Source organism: Oryctolagus cuniculus, chromosome 3 (assembly GCF_051225735.1).
Source record: "Oryctolagus cuniculus isolate XC-2025 breed Fujian yellow rabbit chromosome 3, ASM5122573v1, whole genome shotgun sequence".
Taxonomy (NCBI): Eukaryota; Metazoa; Chordata; class Mammalia; order Lagomorpha; family Leporidae; genus Oryctolagus; species Oryctolagus cuniculus.
In genome coordinates, this window is record NC_142869.1 from 7,255,209 (window position 1) to 7,276,726 (window position 21,518).

Sequence of the window (21,518 nt, forward strand, 5' to 3'; positions counted from 1 at the left end):
AATCTGAGTTATTGTCCTTAAATTTCATCTTTGCCCATTTTCTGCCTTATCTCCTTTCAGGGCCTAACTAAACTGACTGAAAACTTAACACTCTATTCACTATGTTTCTTGCCCTCTCCTTTGCATTTTCTATTTGTCTCTTCGGGCTACACTCTAGATACTTTTTTCTTACTGTCTTCCAGTTTTTAATTTTCTCTTCAGCTTTATCTAATCTGCTGTTAAACATATCCACTAAGCTTTTCACTTCAAACTATTTAAAGAAATATTTTTCCTTATTGAGTTTTTTTAAAAAAACTTTCATTTCTTGAATGTCTATTTTAGAAATTTTTTGATTACTTTTCCAACTATGTCACAATTCATAGCTGCCTATTTCTTATATATAACTTAAAGTGCTTCTTTTGTTCTTTAAACAGAGGAAGTGAATTTTTTAGACTATGATGATTTCAATATCTAATGACATTTTTGAATGATTACTTCTGTTGTGGGTTTTTAAATTTTTAAATTTTTGTTTATTATTTGAAAGACAAAGTGAAACAGAGAGAGTAAGGAACAGAGAGACAGAGAGAAATCCTTCATCTGCTGGTTCACTACCCAGATTCCCAAAACAGCCAGGTCTGGGCCAGGACGAAGCCAGGAGACAGGAACTCCATCTGAGGGTCCCGCCTTGGGGTGGCAGATATCCAAGCACCTGCACCATCATCTGTCGCCTTCCACACACGAGCAGGAAGCTGGATCAGAAGCAGAGGCGGAACTTGGTCCCAGACATCCCGGATGTGGGAGGCAGGTGTCCCAAGCAGCAGCTTAACTCACTGCACAACACCCACCTTTGTTTGTGGTTTCTTGACTTTGGAGTATGGGTTCCCTCGGTGCCTGCTCATATTCATGTGCTGGTCACTGAATAATCAGAGGCTTATATTGAAAACTTCCTTCTGATGAGAATCTCCACATGATTCTGCCAGGTACTCAGAAGCAGCACTAGTCCTAAACCAACTCAAGTCTTGAGATCCCTGAGGCTGACCCAGTTAGCATGGACCTGGGTACAATTCCATATGAGAGCTGGTGCGTTTCAGATCTACATACAGCCCTTTTGGGTCCCAACTTCTTGTAAGCAATCTGGGCTTCGTTTTTATCCTTACCACCAGCGATCAAATCTGCAAGGTCACTTTGGTTCTCCACTCTGATGTTAGCCTGGATATGCCTGTCAGTTCCTTGATAATTTATGAAGATTTTCTTTAATCCAAATATTTTTAGTTATTTCTGTGGGAGGATGTGTCTGAATAACAGCCCACATTACTATCAGCAAAAAATCCCTAGAATTTACATTTTAGAAATACTTTCGGGTGGCAGTGTGGAGCACAGATAGGGAACGGTGGTGACGGCTAGGTGGTGCTGATCCTCACGTCAACACAAGCTGGAAGACAGCAAAGAAGCATTGCAGTAACAACGCCCTCGCTGCATTGAGGCAGGAACCCAAGGAGAAAGCCAACAGAGAGGAGGCAGGCAGGGACTCTCATGTTTGTTTTTCTCAGCAGTCCCATGAAGGAAGATTTACTACTCTGAGTTTTAGAGAAAAACAATAAGAAATTCAAAAAAGTTAAGTAACCTATCCCAGGGTTCTTCCAAAAAGATAAGAGAGTGGGTGTCAGAACCCAGTCTAATTCCAAGTCCAAGCTCTTCCCATCACAATATGATGGAAGCTGAAAGACAGTTGGGTATTCCTCTGTGGGTTCCAATGAGGAGGGGAAAGCTACAGAAAAGTTCCTTAATTCATTTATAGGCAGACATGGAAGAATTTTAAATTTTAAAAGCTGTAAAATCATAAATAGTCATTTATATAATATCACTGCTTCCATTCACAGGGCTGACAGATAGTAAGATTTTTGAGTCATGAAACCTAAATTCAAGCCCAGATCCAGAGGTGGGTGTCTGGCAACGTGGTTAAGTTGTAGCTTGGGATGCCCACATCCCACATCGGAATGCCTGGCTCAAGTCTCAATTCCTCTGCTTCCATTCCAGTCCCCTGCCTGTGTACACCATGGGAAGCGGCAGTACGAGGGTCCCTGCCACCCATGTGGGAGTGCTGGATGGAGTTCCAGGTTTCTGGCTTCAGTCTTGGCTCTATCTGGATTCTGTGGGCATTTGAGGAGTAAACTGTCAGATACAAGATAAATAAAATAAACAAATGCATGCATACATAAACATTTTACAAAAAACTCGTCTTACTATTGAGACCTTGAGCTACTTAGTTTTGAATGTTGCTTTTCCTCTGAATTTCCTACTCTGCAGATCAGGAAGTTTCCATGAGTTACGTTACAGGTAGCACCCTGGCACGTTAGCAAAAACCATTAGATTCTATTAATGTTGTTTTTGTTAGCTCTTGCAGTAAGTTTTCAGTGTATATAATCCTTTTACCTTGGGCACAAGTGATTGAAAAGGACTGGTATACTGGACAAAGGCAACATTAAAAAAGCAGATCACATACCCTCTTGTGTAAAACGCAACCTCTAACCTATATCATAGGGTTAAAGGGAAGGTCAAATTGAATTAATGTGTGTAAACATGCTATAATGGTCAGAACATAGTAAGTCAATGATTTCTATATATTTAAATTGCATACTCTCCTGTATGCCTGGTACACGCTATGCTCCGTAAGGAGAGACAAGCGATGAAGCTGTGTACAGGCAGAAGCCAGGTCAACGTTAAGGAGTCTGGATTTCTATGAAGGCAACAGGGGGAGCTAGAGAAGAATGGAGGTGGGAGACATACGACTTGCGCATGAAGAATCTTGCGCCGGTTTCTATATGGGAAACAGATCACAGAACAGTGGGACTGGAGGCAGGAAGACCAGTTAGCAGGTTACTGCAATAAAGCAGGGAATGAAGGTCTTGATAGACAGGTATTTAAAAGGCAAAGCTGAAAAGATTATTTAGATGCTTGTGGGGATGTAGTAAGGATGGGCAGCTACTCAAGGGAGAGTGAGGTGTGGAAAGACTGCCTAACTTCCCTGTAATAGAGGTTCTCAAAGTATGGTTCCCTGGTCGGCAGTCATGTCACCAGGGAGAACATTCTCAGGCCCTACCCTTGTCTGACAAACTCAGAACCCCTGCGAGCTGAGCCCCTGAACCATATTTTAACAAGCCTTCTAGGTGTCTCTCACGTGGGAGCCATTGCTACAGATGGAGCAGCAATGAGACACCACAGAACAGACTTTGCAGGCCATCAGGTGGGACTGATGAGTCGGGGGACTGGGTGAGTTCCAGGGGTCAGCTATTATATCTGGTGCTTACAGGAAAGGTGTGGGGCTGGAAGCAGAAACGAGGGATTTGCCTGTAAAGAGGCAGCAAATGAATGAGCAGACTGGCTCCCTTAGAGGCTGTTCCAAATCAGAAGGGAAGAGAGCCTGGGGCAGGACAGTGAGGAGCACCAATATGTAAATCAGAAGGGAAGAGAGGCTGGGGCAGGACAGTGAGGAGCACCAATATGTAAATCAGAAGGGAAGAGAGCCTGGGGCAGGACAGTGAGGAGCACCAATATGTAAATCAGAAGGGAAGAGAGGCTGGGGCAGGACAGTGAGGAGCACCAATATGTAAGCAAAGCAGAACTAGAAGAGGCTGCAGAGGAAACTGCGTATGTTCAGAGAGGCAGGGGGAGCAGGCTCAGGTGGGGTCGGAAAGCAAAGCATCTCAGCAGGTACAGCCTGGACATCAGTGTCGCCTTACGACAGGTCACAGGGGACCCTAGTGGGCTAATTTTAATGAAGGAAATGAAGTGAGGTCCCGGGAAGTCGAGAAGGAGGTAGGGTGCGGGTGTGAACAGGCTCAAGAAGTGTGGCTGGTAAGGGGTGGAACAGTACAGGGCGGCAGCCCTGTGGAGAAAGAAATCATGACATAGTTTTAAATATTTTATTGCTTTAAGATAAAGGAGACTTGGACATGATTAACTGCTGATGGGAGGGAACAAGTAGAAGGTGTGGCTGCAGTGGCCACAATCAGGAAAGGGAGGTCCCTAGGAAGGAAGGGATGGGACCCACAGCCCCGGGGAAAGCAGTAACCTCAGTCAGAAGGCCACAGAGACGCCCTCCACCTCAGTGACCTGCAGGAGGGCACAGGTTAGACGCAAGCCTTGCCTCCTCGGGAACATCAAAGGCAAACGCTTTGTCTGCCGGGAGACGGTGAACCGCCGCTCCGTGCAGAGCCCCTTGCCCCACCGCTCCGTGCAGAGCCCCTTGCCCCACCGCTCCAGGAGACCCTGGGACACTGCATCCCAAAGCAGTGGCCCTGACAGGCCAGGGCGCTGAGATCAGCACACTGAAAGGAAGCATCAGTAACTCGTCAGCAAGCCCATCTTGTGTGCACACAGTTGGCACTGTGTGAGGTCACAGACATACGTTACCACATTTATATCCGCCGACAGCCCAGGCAGGCGGGGATTATCATGCCAGTTTTAGAGATACGGGAAACAAGACTCAGAAAGATCAAATAACATTTCCGCTCCTGGTTGCCAGCTAGGAAGCGGCAGGGCCGGAGTCAAATCTGCATCTCAAGGGGCCAGGGCTGTGGCGCAGCAGGTTAAAGCCCTGGCCTGCTGCCCAAGCATCCCATATGGGTACCGGTTCAGGTCCTGGCTGCTCACTTCTGATCCAGTTCTCTGCTAATACACCTGGGAAAGCAGTGGAGGACGGCCTACATCCTTGGGCCCCCGCTCCCACGTGGGAGACTCAGAGGAAGCCCCTGGCTCCTGGATTCAGATCGGCCCAGCTCTGGCTGTTGTGGCTGTTTGGGTAGTGAACCACCAGATGGAAGACCTCTCTCTGTAACTACCTTTCGAATAAATAAAATAAATCTTAAAAAAAAAAAATCTATGTCTCATGGACATCACCACCTCATCTCATTCATCTCATTCTGCCACACTACCTTCAGGATCTGAACAGCATTGATGGAAACAGAGATGGAGAAAACAACACAAAAACACAGCATTTGAGAGACACGATTGAGCGATGACATACTGGCTGAAGAGACTACTGTTTTGGACACGTTTTAGTTTGGGGTGACAAAGGACATAAACATGGTGATGCCCTCTGCCCATGCTAAAGATAACAGTTCTGATCTTGGGGTAGAGGCAGGTATAACATCAGTTAAGAGTAGACAGATAAACCGCGACTAGAGAAAGAAGCCCTCAACATATTAGCAGTGGTAAGATGAACATAGAATGACAAGCAGCTGCTCCCAAGCAGTGCAGAGAAACATCCCTTCATTACCCACCATCCCTCATTACCCACCATCCCTCATTACCCATCATCCCTTCATTACCCATCATCCCTTCATTACCCACCATGCCTTCATTACCCAACATCCCTTCATTACCCACCATGCCTTCATTACCCACCATGCCTTCATTACCCACCATCCCTTCATTACCCACCATCCCTTCATTACCCACCATGCCTTCATTACCCAACATCCCTCATTACCCAACATCCCTTCATTACCCACCATCCCTCATTACCCACCATGCCTTCATTACCCAACATCCCTCATTACCCACCATCCCTTCATTACCCACCATCCCTCATTACCCACCATCCCTTCATTACCCACCATCCCTCATTACCCACCATGCCTTCATTACCCACCATCCCTCATTACCCACCATCCCTTCATTACCCACCATCCCTCATTACCCAACATCCCTCATTACCCACCATCCCTCATTACCCACCATCCCTCATTACCCATCATCCCTTCATTACCCATCATCCCTTCATTACCCACCATGCCTTCATTACCCAACATCCCTTCATTACCCACCATGCCTTCATTACCCACCATGCCTTCATTACCCACCATGCCTTCATTACCCACCATCCCTTCATTACCCAACATCCCTTCATTACCCACCATCCCTTCATTACCCACCATGCCTTCATTACCCAACATCCCTCATTACCCAACATCCCTTCATTACCCACCATCCCTTCATTACCCACCATGCCTTCATTACCCAACATCCCTCATTACCCACCATCCCTTCATTACCCACCATCCCTCATTACCCACCATCCCTTCATTACCCACCATCCCTCATTACCCACCATCCCTTCATTATCCACCATCCCTTCATTACCCACCATCCCTTCATTACCCAACATCCCTCATTACCCAACATCCCTCATTACCCATCATCCCTCATTACCCACCATCCCTTCATTACCCACCATCCCTTCATTACCCACCATGCCTTCATTACCCAACATCCCTCATTACCCACCATCCCTTCATTACCCACCATGCCTTCATTACCCACCATCCCTTCATTACCCACCATCCCTCATTACCCACCATCCCTTCATTACCCACCATCCCTTCATTACCCACCATCCTTTCATTACCCACCATCCCTTCATTACCCACCATCCCTTCATTATCCAACATGCCTTCATTACCCAACATGCCTTCATTACCCAAGTTGCCTGCATTGTTCTAATTTGCAGACTGTTGAGAGACCCCGAGAGTATTCCTTCTAATAGGATATGGCCACTCTCCTCACCAGTGAGTGAGTCAGAGGGGCCCTGGATGGTGGGGTCTTCTGACCCCAGCCTGCATGATTCCCGGGCCTTCTCACTGATTCCCATCCCCAGCTGTTGACTGCATTAACCTCAACACCCCCTGCTTCTCGCTGAGCTCTCTCTGCTCTACATCTTTCGTTGCCCGGGAGAAACAACTTTTAAATTTCTCTCTACTGAAGTTTTAATTGGCTTTTAGCCTCATGGCTCCCAAAAGACCCAAAACGCAGGCACACATGCTTCTGCGCTTCCATCTACAGCTGGCTTTAACTTACTAACGCTGCCTCTCTCAACAGATGAATGGTTCCTCCAAGCTGAAGCTGACTTCCACCTGAGTTCTTCTTAAAGGGACCAAGCTGCACATCTTACTATGATGTGATCATTTCAAACCAGAAACACGGTGTTTCATAGGACCAGACTGGTGTTTCTTACCTACCTTCCAAGGACTAACCATCTATTATAACTGAAAACGTTAACAATGTGATAAGCTATCCTAGAGAGTTAAATAGAGGTTGGCCTCAAAGTATGGGGAGTTACACTAGAGGAACTGTGTCAGGTTTGGGGGTCTGCATGCCCAGCACAGTCACAATTTCACTCTATGGAACACCTCCAAGTGGGGTAATGAGATCCAGCCCACTGCTTGGGCAAAAGGGTAAGAATTAAAATTCTGCTTCCCCAGGAGCCAGTCCCTTTTTTCAGTTCATTTGCTGTGACCTGAAAATAGCAGGACCACAAAGTGATCATTACATGGGAAAAGAAACCAGACAACTTTAAAAAGAGGAATAAACTAATGTTTGCAGACAGCATCATTTCTGAAATCCAGCGAACCCCCTGGGAAACAGAACAATGCACCACTCAAAAACAGCTAATGTCTGAAGCATCTCCGCTGGAAGACTGCTCCTCCTTAATAAAGTAACAAGTGCTAGCTCTGGATGCAAATCAGGCTAACATGGATGACTGCAGCCAGGTTATACGGACATGGATGAGTCACTGGTTTTGACGCCAAATTGGCAAATCCACAGGTTTTATAATGGATGCTACATGGCTGCCGTGGGGAGAAAGAACACAGTTACTAAACAGGGGAGCAACTGGTCTCATTTTTCGTTAGTTTTCAAAGAAGAGGAGGAAGGAGTGTCTTTTACAAAACAGTTGCTAAATACAATCCTACGTTCTGGAAGTTGCAAGTGGATTAAAGATGGGCAAAAACAGTCGCATGAGAGAAATAAAAAATATTCGACCATAAAAACACCGGAAATAAGCCAATCCCAAAAAGACAAATACCATATGCTTTCCCTGATCTGTGGTAAGCAATAGAGAACCTAAAATTTAATGTACAGAAGTGAAATTGACATTTTGAGCTTTGAGCTTTGATGACTGTTTACAGCCCTTGTCTCTAGTGCTGAGGAACAGTGTTTTTCTTCTTACTATCTGTTGAACTCTGTACTTGGTGCAGGGTTAATCTTACAAGTATAAAGTAAACTGAAAGTAGATCATTATAAAAATTAAGAGTGAATAGGAAAGAAAGAAAGAGGAGGGAAGCTAGAGTGAGAAGTATAACTATGTTCCTAAATTCATATACATGAAATTTGTATACCTTAAATAAAATTTAAAATAATAATAAACCAGTCATGAAATGTAAACTGGAAACAAAAGCAGCCACAGAGTAAAGTAACAAAAAGGAAGGATGGCACATTTTATGGAAGAAAGAAAGATTTGAGGAGGAAACACTTACAGCAGGCGGATTCTCAGACTAATATATCCCTGCCCCTAGTCTTCCTGCCCTTGTACAATCTCTTCCCCTCGAGGGTGGGCAGGACCCATGACTTGCTTCAAAAAACAAAATTCTTTATTTTGAAAGTCAGAGTTAGAGAGAGGGAGAGAGAGATCTCTATCCGCTGGTTCACTCCCCAGATGGCTGCAATGATCAGCACTGGCCCAGGCTAAAGTCAGGAGTCAGAAGCTTCCTCTGGGTCTCCCATAGGGATGACAGGGGCCCAAAAACATGGGCCATCTTCTGCTGCTTTTCCCCCGCCATCAGCAGGGAGCTGGATCAGAAGTGGAGCATCAAGGACACAAACCCCATATGGGATGCTGGTGTCATAGGCGGTGGCTTTACGTGCTACACCACAACATGGGGCCCCTGTAACTTGATTTTAACCAACAGAATACAGAAAAGATGAGAGGCTGTCCCTTCTGGGCTAGACTGACAAAGCAAGCTGCCACACAGAGCGGCTCACGGAGTAAGCAGCCGAGGGCAGTCTCTAGCCAACAACCAGCAGGAAGCTGAGGTCCACAATCCAAAAACCCACAAGGAACTGAACCAGAACAATAACCACAGGAGCTCGAAAGCAGATCTCTCCCCAGCTGAGCCCTCCGATGACCAACACCTGACGACAGCCTTCAGGAGCCCAGGTGAGCCAAGCGCAGATTCCCGACTCACTGACGGTGAGAACACCACCTTGCTGTCTTCAGCCACCAGGTTTGTGCCAGTTTGTTCCCCAGTGGGAGATAACTGATCCATGTCTAAAATGACATCTGCCGTTGAAGAATGGGAGGAGATGGGGAGCGAGGAGGCAGTCATGGCAGGAAAGAGGAAGCACTGGCACGCAGGACAGAGAGGGGAGAGAACGCTCAGGAACACACAGTCCTGATTTCCTGGACCCAAGATCTGCGCGGGCAGGTGCAAGAGCAAAGGCTGGAGAGATGCCAGGAGGCCCCTGGAGGGCGAGGGCAGCCAGAGAGCTGTCACGGCTCCTCACTGACACCAGGCGGTAGAGAACTCCTGCGGGAAGAGCCATGTGACACACACACTTGTTCTGTCAAGAGGCAGCGGGCTTCAACAAGTGGTGCGGAGATGCCCATAATGGAATATGCTGCGCTTTATCCGTTTTGAGATGCCTTTCCTTCCATTACCTCATCCGATTCATACAAGAACCTGGGAAGTAGTCAAGGCACGTATTTATGATGAAGGCTTTTAATCAATAAGAGAAATGAATGAAACTCTAACAGCTAAGAATGACTGGCAAATCTCTTGCTCAGTGTTGTTTCCTACAGCAGGGTTGCCTCATTGTATTGGATCCCTCTTCCCTGGTAAAGAAGTGAATGCCACTCGCCAGACAGGTCTGCGTCCTGGCGCAGGGAGCACTCCTACCTGGAGCAGGAGGTGCCGTGAGGCCTGGGTGAACTTCAGAAGCAAGGACCAGTAGCAGGTAACAAAGGGGCTCTGGAGTGACATCAGGTTAGAGTCACCCAGGACTCGAGCAGAAGAGGCAGAGCTGACGGGCCGGCCAGCTGAGAAAGAGATGAGACCGCACTGTGCCGCGGAGCTTTCCTGCAAGGGGCCAGAGGAAGCATGCGCAGCACAGGCTTGTTCCACTTAAAGGCACAGGAGACACAGTCACTTCTTAGTGTTTTCGGTTTGTTTTTCTTTTCTTTTAGTATTATCTGAACACCAGGAACAATTTTCATTATAAATATTAAATAAGATCTATCCTTACTGGTATATATTCCATAGCCACCCTGGGGCAGCTGTCAGTCCCCGCTCCACACCTAGAGCCACATGACCCAGTTTCTATCCAAAGGCTGAACTAAATCTTCAACAGCATTCTGACAGCCTCAACAGATGATAACCAGCACTACTCTCTAAGTCTATATTAAGCAAAGATTTTCCTTGCCTCAATGTTGCTGCATGGTTTGAAAAACCTAACTGATCGTTCTCCACAGAGAACAGGAATTGTTGAGAGTGACCCAACTGGGAACCAATGGCAGTAAGATGAACATGCAGGCACACAGAACTCTGCACAGTGGCCCCGAAAGGGTCTCCAGCCGGGGAAAATACACAAAACCGTGCAGAAGGGGGTTCTGCACCAAATCACAGAAATGCCTGCATTGCTCAGATGCGCAAGCCTGGCACATGTTGGCCAGAGGCAGGAAGAAGAAGAGCAACGTGATGGGTCCATCCTTCCTGTCACTTCACAGACAGACGGCCTGTGAGTCTTAGGTAGAGTGACGCGGCGATGACGACATGAATGGTTCAGCTCTCAGGCACCTAGACAGACAATAAATTCCAAACTGCACTTTTCTCTTTCAGCTCATTCTTACAAAATAATGTTTTCAGGAAAAAAATAACGGGGCTTTCCATGGATAAAGACTAACTTCAAGGAATTCTGAGAATGTCTTTTTAAATAAAAACAATCTTTGATCACCTGATACCCACTAAGGCAAAAAGAGATTCCTTCCTTTCTTGAAAATACCCATCACTTCCTTCTTTTCCCATACACTCCTCTTCTAGATCTCTCAAAATCTTCACTGCCCACTCCCACCCTCCAAGGTTCCCCTATCTACTCTCAGCGAGTGTCCTGGTTTTACAGAACAATGATCACTTTGGGTCATTCCACTCACAGTCCATCTGACAGGTTCTGAACTTCCCAGATCCTCAACGGATAATGTCCAAACGTGGATCTCTCAGCTTCCCTCGTACAGGCCTATACTACTATTTCTAATCACCTACTACGTGTCACCACCTGAATGCCCTCTAGCAAACTCAAATTCAGCACATGTGGCCTTCTCACCTGTGGCCTTTTCCTTTATCCACTTATGAGTGTCAGCAGCCATGTGGTTGCTAAGGCAGAAATCAAGTTACTCTCATTCTTGAATTCTCCTCTGCCTAAACCCTATAATCTGATCAGCCATCAAACTCTGTCAATTCTACTTCTGAAATGCCTCACCAACCTATTCCTTCTCTGCATTTCAGCTGTCAGAGCTCAGTCAGGTCTTCCAGCACCTCCAGTCTTCACAGACCCCTGCCACACCCCATCTCTCCTCTCTTCCTGTAACAACCTTGGCTGACTCTCCTACACCCACAGCTCTGAGCAGCCATGGATGATTCTTCAAAACCTCGCAGAGCAGTAACTGTTTCTAGAATGCTCTCTAGCACCCCACGTGCACCCTGTTGGAGCCTCACTATAGCTATTACTCTGCCCACCATGTCCCTCTGGGTTCTGTTGGAGCCAAAGAACATGCATCATTCTTTTTTCATCTGGTAAACCTATTCATCTTACAAGGCCCAAGGATACGTTGTCTTCTTATCTTCTCTTCCTTCCGCCTACTATGACCCTGTCCCCCTTGCTGTGCCTGCAAATCTGCTCACATCCTCTGCAAGCCACTGCCTGTGTGAACAGCAGCTATGTTCCCTAAGAACTTGGTCTCCAGCCCTCAGGCTGTGCAAATATCTAATGAGTCCCTGGTCCGTCGGTGTGTTCCTTCTCCTCGGATCAAGAGTCTTCTCACAGTCTGATCAAGGCTTGTGGACAGGGCGGGCAGTATTTACCACTTCAGAAAGGGTGATTCCCACAGAAGAGCACAGGAGCAGCCAGGACCCAGATACTGATACCGTCCCTCCTCGGAAGGCCCGAGTGCACCTCAAGGACAAGGACCTAGATTTTACTTTGTGGTCACTTTTCTTCCCCATCAAGTAACACAAGGCTGTGCACATGGTGCACGTAGGGCCCTGTTCTTAGAGCTACAGAATAGAACAGTGCCTACTTGTAAAGGAGAACTTGGGACCAGAGAAGAGAAGTACTTTGCCCAAATTCACAGTCCACATCACCCTCTACCACATGGCCCTCTGTTAGCTACAAGATTTGTTCTTGGAATGCCCATCAGAGACTCAAAAGCCCGACATAAAACATGAAGACTGTTAGCCCTTTTGTATCTACTTGGTTGCTCTTGGTTGAAATGACAGAAAACACAATTCAAACCTGTTTACATATGAAAGGTGACTCAGGAGCTCATGTAGTTGGAAGTGCGGAGTAAGAAAAGGCTGCAGGGTCGTGATCCAGGGCTCACTGGGCTACGGGCCACACGTTTCGGGGGATCTTCACTCTTCTACTCACAATACTCAGCAAATCACAGAAAGCTGCCACTTGCAATTAGGTATAAATGTTTCCTAGTTCATATTCATCAGAAACCTCTCTTCTCCCAGCATTCCAAGCAGGATGCATCCTGCTTGGACTAGTTAGGTCATAGGCCTAGGGGAAGAGGCAACGGTATAAATCTGCAATGTCCAATAAAGTAGCCACTAACCACACACAGCTATTCAAAATAAAATTAAAGCAAGGAAAAATTCAGTTCCTCAATCACGTCTGCACTATTTCAAGTGCTAAAGAGTCACGTATAACTACCGACTGTATCTCAGAGAGTACAGATTACAGCACTTCCACAGCGCAGAAAAGCTCTACTGGCATAAGGCAACTCAGCATATCAAAGCAACTTGGATAAGGCAACTAAGAACCGGCTCCGTGGACGGGGACAACTCCAGGTACAAGGACTCTGCAGGATGAGCAGATGTCCAGGTGAAAATCTACTGAGACGGGGGAAAGAGAGAGGTGGCAGCAGACACAGGATGGGCAACACACAAGACTCAACACAGGCTCACAGACGGAATCAAATTCATATGGCCTGATTTCTTCTTTAAAAATATAACCTATTGTAGAAGACGCCTGTGGCTATGTTCGCTGTTTTTCTTTTACATTTCACTATCTTCCTGGGGGACACTGGACAAGCCAAGTAACACTCTGAGCCTTGTCTCCTCATCTGGAAAACAAACAGGAATGGCCTAGGCCAGTCGTTTGTAATCCTTAAGCACAGCACTCCTTTTTACAGTAGATTTTTGAAAATTCACTTTTTTTCTAGGATCTTGTACTTTGAAGTATTTTGATTAACAAGCCTATCTATAGTCAATATGCTCATTTTTCTAATAAAAATTAAGTATTAAATAGAGCTTCTAGTCAGCAAGAAAAGTTATTACATTGAACTGGTATCATTTGCACCAAAAGTGGCGGTCTCACTAAAAGAGATGTACTATTTTCATTGTTATGAAATATTTATAAATAATGTTAAGTGCTCCACCAAGAAGAGGACATGATCTTGTAGCACCCATCCATGGCCAGCACTGTGTTATTTCTATGGCAACACAGTATAACTGTAAACACATATGATCTTTGCATCCATACCTGTTCCACTAGCATGGCCTGGCCTCACCTGGAAAGTCCCAAATAGAGGGACGAGCGAATGGATGGGGAAGACTCCAAGGGTGCGCATGGAATAGGAAATAGAGGGACGAGCGAATGGATGGGGAAGACTCCAAGGGTGCACATGGAATAGGAAATAGAGGGACGAGCGAATGGATGGGGAAGACTCCAAGGGTGCGCATGGAATAGGAAATAGAGGGACGAGCGAATGGATGGGGAAGACTCCAAGGGTGCACATGGAATAGGAAATAGAGGGACGAGCGAATGGATGGGGAAGACTCCAAGGGTGAGCATGGAATAGGAAATAAGGAGAGAGAAGTTCTTCCACCCTGTTTGCTGCTGGTCAGCCTAAGAAGAGTATGAAGCTAAAAGTACAACAGTGGGCAAGAGGTCAGGACTGCCATGCTGAGAAGGGCAAGGGGACCCCGGGGGAGGTGGCTCCACAGGTCTGCAAGTCCTCACTCACCAGGGTGAGAAGGGCAGGCTCCTGGAGTGACTGATGAGTGAAGGACTTAGACACCTCTCCTTCTAGATAACCGGGTGAACCGTGTTTTACAGAAATCATTTCCTTTCATTTAAATTTCTGTTCCAATAATTTTGTGCTAAAAGTGCTAGCAAGAAAGCTGACAGGCACGTCTGCTCCCAGGCGTAGAGAGGGATGCAGAATATTCTACACAATTAATTACCTGTAATATTAGAAAAATGTTCTGACATCCAAGATCCCTAGGCCTGCTGATGTGTCAAGGAGAAACTAGCAAGTAGGCAGGAATGACTCCAGGATAAAAAAATGGGAAGAGGAAGCAAAAAGGACAAGCCTGAAAAAGAACTGGGCGAGCTCCAGTTATATTTCAATAAAGAACAGATGTAATTATTGTTTCAAGATTTCTTACAATTCATCATGATTTTCTACTTCTGTTAACCCCTCTGCTTACCATGTATCTAATAACCAAAGGAATGGAAAAGGAAAATTTCTTTAAAAAAAAAAGAAAACCTCACAGTCCTCAAAAAATTAAACAAAGAGTTGCCATATGACCCAGCAATTTTACTCCTATCTATACACTCTGGATATTGAAAAAAAAATTGAAAACAGGGACTCAGACAGATACTTGCACATCAGTGTTCACGTCAGCATTGTTCCCTACTCAACAGCAGAAAGGTGGAGACAACCCAAGTGTCCATCAGTGCGGATGGATAAACAAAATGTCTATTCACACTGACCTCGTACTCAGCCACCAACGATGTTCTAACACATGCTACAACATGGAGAAGCCTGACAGTAGCAACAGAGATTTTGTATAATTTTTCATAAAGTTGAAGGAAAAAATTATAGGGCAGCATGATATGGTCTCATTTTGTTTGAATTTTGCATATCATTTTAAAAACAGTTATTTAAAGACTTCGTTAATTTTCCAAGAATTTCTTTTAATCCACTATTATTCAAATAATTTAAAGATCTTTACTCAACATTTTCTTGTGTGATACATTAGAATTTTTAATGGGAAATGAAATTAGGACTTGCTGGAGAAAAATAATTACTACAGAAAAAAACTCAAAAGAAAATCACAGTTCTGTTAAGTTTTGAACAATAAACAGCAAGGATTTTATGCTCCATAATACTTGGAGCCAAAGATCAAGAAGGAGCAACATCAGCTTTTTTTTTTTTTTTAAACAGGCAGAGTGGACAGTGAGAGAGAGAGACAGAGAGAAAGGTCTTCCTTTGCCGTTGGTTCACCCTCCAATGGCTGCCGCAGCCGGCGCACCACGCTGATCGATGGCAGGAGCCAGGTATTTATCCTGGTCTCCCATGGGGTGCAGGGCCCAAGCACTTGGGCCATCCTCCACTGCACTCCCGGGCCACAGCAGAGAGCTGGCCTGGAAGAGGGGCAACCGGGACAGAATCCGGCGCCTGACCGGGACTAGAACCTGGTGTGCCGGCACCGCCAGGTGGAGGATTAGCCTAGTGAGCCGTGGCGCCGGCTAACATCAGCTCTTGAAATCCATACTTGAAGTACTGAACAAGGAAATTCTTCTTTTTCAGCAAAGATTTTTAAATACACTGAAAAGCTGAACATGATATTCTGAGCACTCACTAATTCATGTAAGGTTAACATTTTACTACATTTGTTCCCACTCTCTCAGTCCATGCATACACCCACCCACCCAGTTTTGGTTCTCTCCCCCCAACTACCCCTCCCCCAAAAGGAAGTTAAAGAGATCTGGATACTTCACCCCAAGCACTTCACTGAGCATCTCCCGTATTTCCTATAAATCTACAATAACATTATCACACCTTAGTGTGATAAAAATCAATGCTAACTCCAAAATGCCATCTAATATCTAGCATAAACTTAAATTTTCCCAATTGTTACCATACAGCACTGCCCACTAATCCAGATTTAATCAACACTCACATTATTTTTGGTTACATCTCTTTTGGCCTTTTTTCCTCTAAAACAGTTCATGCATGTATGTGCATTTCTGCCATGGGATCATCTAATTTGTCCCACTTTCCTCTATATTTTCAATATATTAGAAGCGAGGACTAGAGGCAGGGTGCGGGGGAAGCATGAGTACCACACAGATGATGGTACACAGCAACGCATTCCATCTAAGGTGCCAACTGTCAGGTGTTTGTGTGTCCAGCTTGTTTCGATTAACATAACGATCTCTAGTTCCATCCACCTTGCTGCACATGTCAGCATCTCACTGCTTTTCACGGCAGAAGCACGCTCCACTCATGTGTACCTTATTTTATTTATCCACTGATGGACACCTTGGTTGACTCTACATCTTGGCTATTGTGAATAGTGCTTCAGCGAACATGGGAATGCAGCTAACTTTTTCACATGCTGATTTCATTCCCATAGAAGGTACATCCAGAAGGGGGACAACGAGGTCATACAACGAGGTCATACGGTAGACCTATTTTTAGTTTTCTGATGAAGCTCCATTCTCTTCTCCATGATAGCTGCGCTAATTGATAAGGGTTCCTTTTCCTCCACAACCCTGTCAGCATTTGGCGCTTTTTCCTGTTTTATAACAGCCATCCTAACTATAGTCAGATGATAACTCACTGTGGCTTTGAGCTTCATTTTCCTGACAGCCAGCGATATTGAGCATTTTTCGTGTATTTGCCAGCCATTTGTATTTCTTCTTCTGAGAAATGTCTATTTAGATCCTTTGCCCATTTTTAAAATGGCGTGGTTGTTATTTTGTGGTTGAGTCTCCTGAGCTCCTTATATTCTGGATACTAACCCTCCGTCAGAGGAAAATCCGCAGGTATTTTCCTCCATGCTGTTGGAGGTCTTTTTACTCTGTTCATTGTTTCCTTCGCTGAGCAGAAGCATCTGAGCTTGATATGATCCCATTTGTCTATTTTTGCTTGTTTTGCCCATGCTTCTGGGGTCTTATCCAAAAAGTCATTGCCTGTGTCAATCTCTTGAAGTGTTTCCCCTGTTTCCTTTAAACAGTTCTATAGCTTCAGATCTCAAATATAAACCTCTGATCCATGTTGAGCTGATTTTTGCAGGAGGGGGAGGTCTTGTTTCAATCTTTAGCTTATGGATGTCCAGTTTTCCCAGCATCACTTAGTGAAAAGACTGTCTCTTCTCCAACATACATTTTTAGCTTCTGGAAGCTTTTTCAAAATACCGTTGCTCAGCCCCATCCCAAATCAGCCAGAATCATAATCTCTAACTTGTAGCCAGGCATTGATATGTTTTTAAAAAAAAAACTGCCAGGGAAGTCTGAAGTGTATTACCAAGTGTGTAATTTTCTTTGTTTTGGGAATAAAAACTACTAGTACTCCTAAAATAGATACTATTAATATTCCTGAAATAGACATGAGGTGTGTTGAGAGGATTAACATAATAAGGCTTAATTACAAAGTGCTAAGACAAGACCAAGCACTTAAATCTTTAAAAGTAATTATATATATATACATATATATGTAATATACATACATATATGTGTATTCTTACAATTTTTTTGTTTTTTAAATATTTATTTAGTTAGGGGCCAGTGCTGTAGTAGGCTAAGCCTCCGCCTGCAGCGCCAGCATCCCATATGGGTGCCAGTTTGGGTCTCAGCTGCTCCTCTTCCACTCTAGCTCTCTGCTTATGGCCTGGGAAAGAAGCTGAAAATGGCCCAAGTGTTTGGGCCTCTGCTACCTACGTGGGAGACCTGGAAAAAGCTCCTGGCTCCTGGCTTCAGATGGGCCCAGCTCCAGCTGTTGTTGCCATCTGGGGAGTGAACCAACAGACAGAAGGCCTTACTCTCTGTCTTTCCCTCTCTCTGTAACTCTACCTCTCAAATAAATAAATAAAATCTTAAAAAAAGAGAGAGTGATTTATTTATTTATTTTAAAGTCAGAGTTACAGAGAGAGTGAGAGACACAGAGATCTTCCATGTGCCGGTTCACTCTTCACATGGCCTCAACAGCTAGGGCTGGGTCAGGCAGAAGCCAGGAGCCAGGAGCTTCTTTCAGGTCTCCCCATGTAGGTAGCAGGGACTCAAACACTTGGGCCATCCTCAGCTGCTTTTCCCAGCAAGGAACTGGATCAGAACTGAAACAGCCAGGACATGAACCAGCACTCACATGGGATGCCAGCATCGCAGGAGGCAGCTTTATCCACTATGCCACAGCCCCAGTCCCAACACATCTTTCTTTAAACGCACACAGTGTGCCCCCGAAAGTTCATGGGAAACACTGGGAGACACTGGTGTAGGTGATGACTTCTTGGATAAGACCACCAAAGCCCAGGCAACAGAAGCTTCTGCAGAGCCAGTGAAACAATCAAGGATAGTGATGAGACATCCAACAGAACAGGAGAAAATATGTGCAAGCAATTTATCTGACAAAGGATTGATATCCAGAAAATACACGCAACTGAGGGAGGGAGGGGAGAGGAGAGAGAGAAACTCAACAAGAAAAAAAAGCTAGCTAAGAAATGGGCCAAAGACTTGCACAGATAGTTCTCAAAAGAAGATATACAAATGGCCAACAGATACGTGAAAAATTAATGTTCAATATCACTAGCAATCAGGGAAATGCAAATCAAAGCCACAGTGAGCTATCACCTCACCCCATCAGAATGGCTATTGTCCAAAAACAGCAACGAATGCTGGCAAGGATGTGAAGAGGGAACTATTACACACTGCTGTGGAGGATGTAAATTAGTGCAGCCACTGTGGAAAACAGGATGAAGATTTCTTTAAATCCAGAAAGAGACCTGCTAATATAACCCAGCAATTCCACCACTGGGTGTATAACCAAAAGTTATGAACTCAGTGTACCCAAGAGATACTTGCTCCACGGTGCTTACAGCAGCACTGCTCACAACAGCCAAAACACGGCATCAGCCAAGGTGTCCATCACAAGTGACTGGATAAAGAAAATGTGCTACGACACACAATGGAGTATTATTCAGGTATTTTTTAAAAAGAATGAAATTCCAGCACAATGGCTAGACCAGGAGGACATAATGCTGAGTGAAATAAGCCAAAGAAAGGAGAACTGCATGTTCTCCCTTCTGTGCATGAGCTAAAATTTAAACAAGAAAAAGAAATGCCCAGGATTTGAGCACAGTGTTTACTGCAAATACAGGGTTTCATCAAACTTTCTTTTAAATCTTTGTCAAACAAATTCACTGGAATTATGTGCTACCACAGGATTAATGATTTTGTGACTATTTTAAAATTTGCTCTGCATAAGTGAAGTCGGACACCTTTTCATTTGATTATTGCTTATAGAGCTTTGTCTATTTCCCTGCTCAAGTGCGGGCTTTTTATTTTTTATTTGTTGAGATCTTTACTTAGCAGTCATTAACCTTTGACAATTATTTACATTTAAAATGTTATCTCAAAAAATTTAAGAATTAAAAAATAAAAAGAAAATAAAATCCTAGAGCAAAGGAAAAAAATAGAATTAAAAGATAAGTTTATTTGGGTGCAACAAATTTTTGAAATCCGTGTATACAAGAAGGCTCCAAAAAGTCTATGAAAAATGCATATTGTGAAAAACTACAAATTTTTAAATAACAAATGAGTTTTTAAATCCCTTAAACATGAACTTCTTGAAGTACCTCATCTATGGAATATTCAGAAACACAGACCACTGTACTAGGCTCCAAAGCAAGTGTCAATAAATTATAAAGATTTAAGCATTACAGATACCCCATTCTTTGACCATAACACAATAAATTAAGCATCAAACAAAAAAGAATCACCAAAAAAATTAGAAATTAAATAGTTTTAATAAATAACTAACCTGTACATCAAAATCTGTAAAATACATATAAAGAAGTACTTAGAGAGACATTTATCGTTTTTAAATATTTCATTGGCAGCAAATTTTAAGAATAATAAGCCAAGTATTCAACAATAGGGTCTGTGAAATGGGTAAAGAGAAAGAAAAGTTCCCAAAATAAGGAACTAAGTCACAAAGATAAGGGCAAATATCAACGATATATAGAACAACACTATCAACAATAAACAGAGAAAAATAACAAAAGCAAAAGCTTATTCTTTGAAAAGATTAGTAAGATAGAAATACTTTTGACAATCAAGAGTTAAGAAAAAAGATTCAAATAATTAAAATATAGAATAAAAAGGGATGCAAAAGTACACACAACAAAGAATATATTTAAAATATAAATAATATTAAATAGTATTAGGAATAGTTATTATGCTAATAAATCTGAGCAGATAAATTCTCACTAAATTATGCCAAAATTGGCACAAGAAGAAATAGCGAACATGAACAGTCCAATTAATATGAAAGAGATTAAAACAGCAAAGATCTTGTCCCCTGAAAAACAGCAGGTGCAGATAATTTTACAATGAGTTCTACCAAATTTTAAAGAACAGTTAATTCCCATTTTATACAAGCTGCTTGAGAAAAATAGGAAACAGTCAAAAACTGACCAGAACATTTTATGAAGCTGTTACAAACTTGATTATTTAAAAAATTGGATGAGGGGCCGGTGTTGTGGTGTAATAGGTTACACCTCTGCCTGCACTGCTGGCATCCCATGTGGGTGCCAGTTCTAGTCCCGGCTGCTCCACTTCTGACCCTGCTCCCTGCTAATGCACCTGGGAAAGCAGTAGACAACGGCCCAAGTGTTTGGGACACTGCACCCGTGTGGGAGACTGGAAAGAATCTCCAAGCTCCTGATTTCCGCCTGACCCAGCCCCAGCTGTTTCAGCCATTTGAGGAGTGAACCAGTAGATGGAACCTCGCTCGCTCGCTCTCTCTCTCTCTCTCCTCTTCTCTAACTCTGCCTTTTAAGTAAGTAAAAAATAAATGTTTCCAAAAAATTGGATAATAACAAGAAAATCACAGATCCATTTTAATGTGATATAAAAATTCTACACTAAATATTAAGTGAATCCAAGTGTATTTTAAAAATAAAAACATACCAAGATTAAATAATATTTATCCTAGGAATTCAAGGATGGCTCAATATCAGAAAAAGAGAAGCCAGATGAAAATCTCAATCAATGAAGAATGAGAGGCACAAAGTTCAGCAAAAGGCAAAACTGCAGACTTAATAAAAGACTACAAGGAAGAATATCTGTGGGAGCTAACAATAGGGAAAAAATTGAACCCATAAAGCATGTGATTAACTTATCACATCAAAATTAAAGATTTTTCTTTAATGGAAGATACCACAGACAAAATAATAGTGAAAAGACTGCAAGAATGGGAGACTGTAATGGCTAAATTGGAAAGGTATTATTACAGAGAACAGGTAAGACATTCCTACAACGCAACAAGAATGTTAATTTTATGAAAAGGCAATTGACAGAACTCAAACTAGACTACAGAAATTAGAAAGCGGGATATTCCTAACTGCTGGCAAGGACGCAAAGGCATAAAAATGCCCACCACAGTTACACCAGTCACCATCTGGGCTAGGACCAAA

The 21,518-nt window shown here is 43.8% G+C and overlaps 1 protein-coding gene across 14 annotated transcripts in view; it reads right to left on the bottom strand.

The window, feature by feature from the left end:
• The window catches only part of DIS3L2 (DIS3 like 3'-5' exoribonuclease 2), a 385,610-nt gene that overhangs the window by 230,240 nt on the left and 133,852 nt on the right, over positions 1–21,518 (bottom strand). Inside the window, exon 1 of one of the 14 annotated variants that reach the window (XM_089329730.1) lies at positions 9,714–9,941. The exons of the other annotated variants lie outside the window; for them this stretch is intronic. The gene's annotated coding sequence lies outside the window, so the exon portion shown is untranslated. Of the gene's footprint in view, positions 1–9,713; positions 9,942–21,518 lie in introns of those variants that run through there. 14 annotated transcript variants of the gene reach the window in all.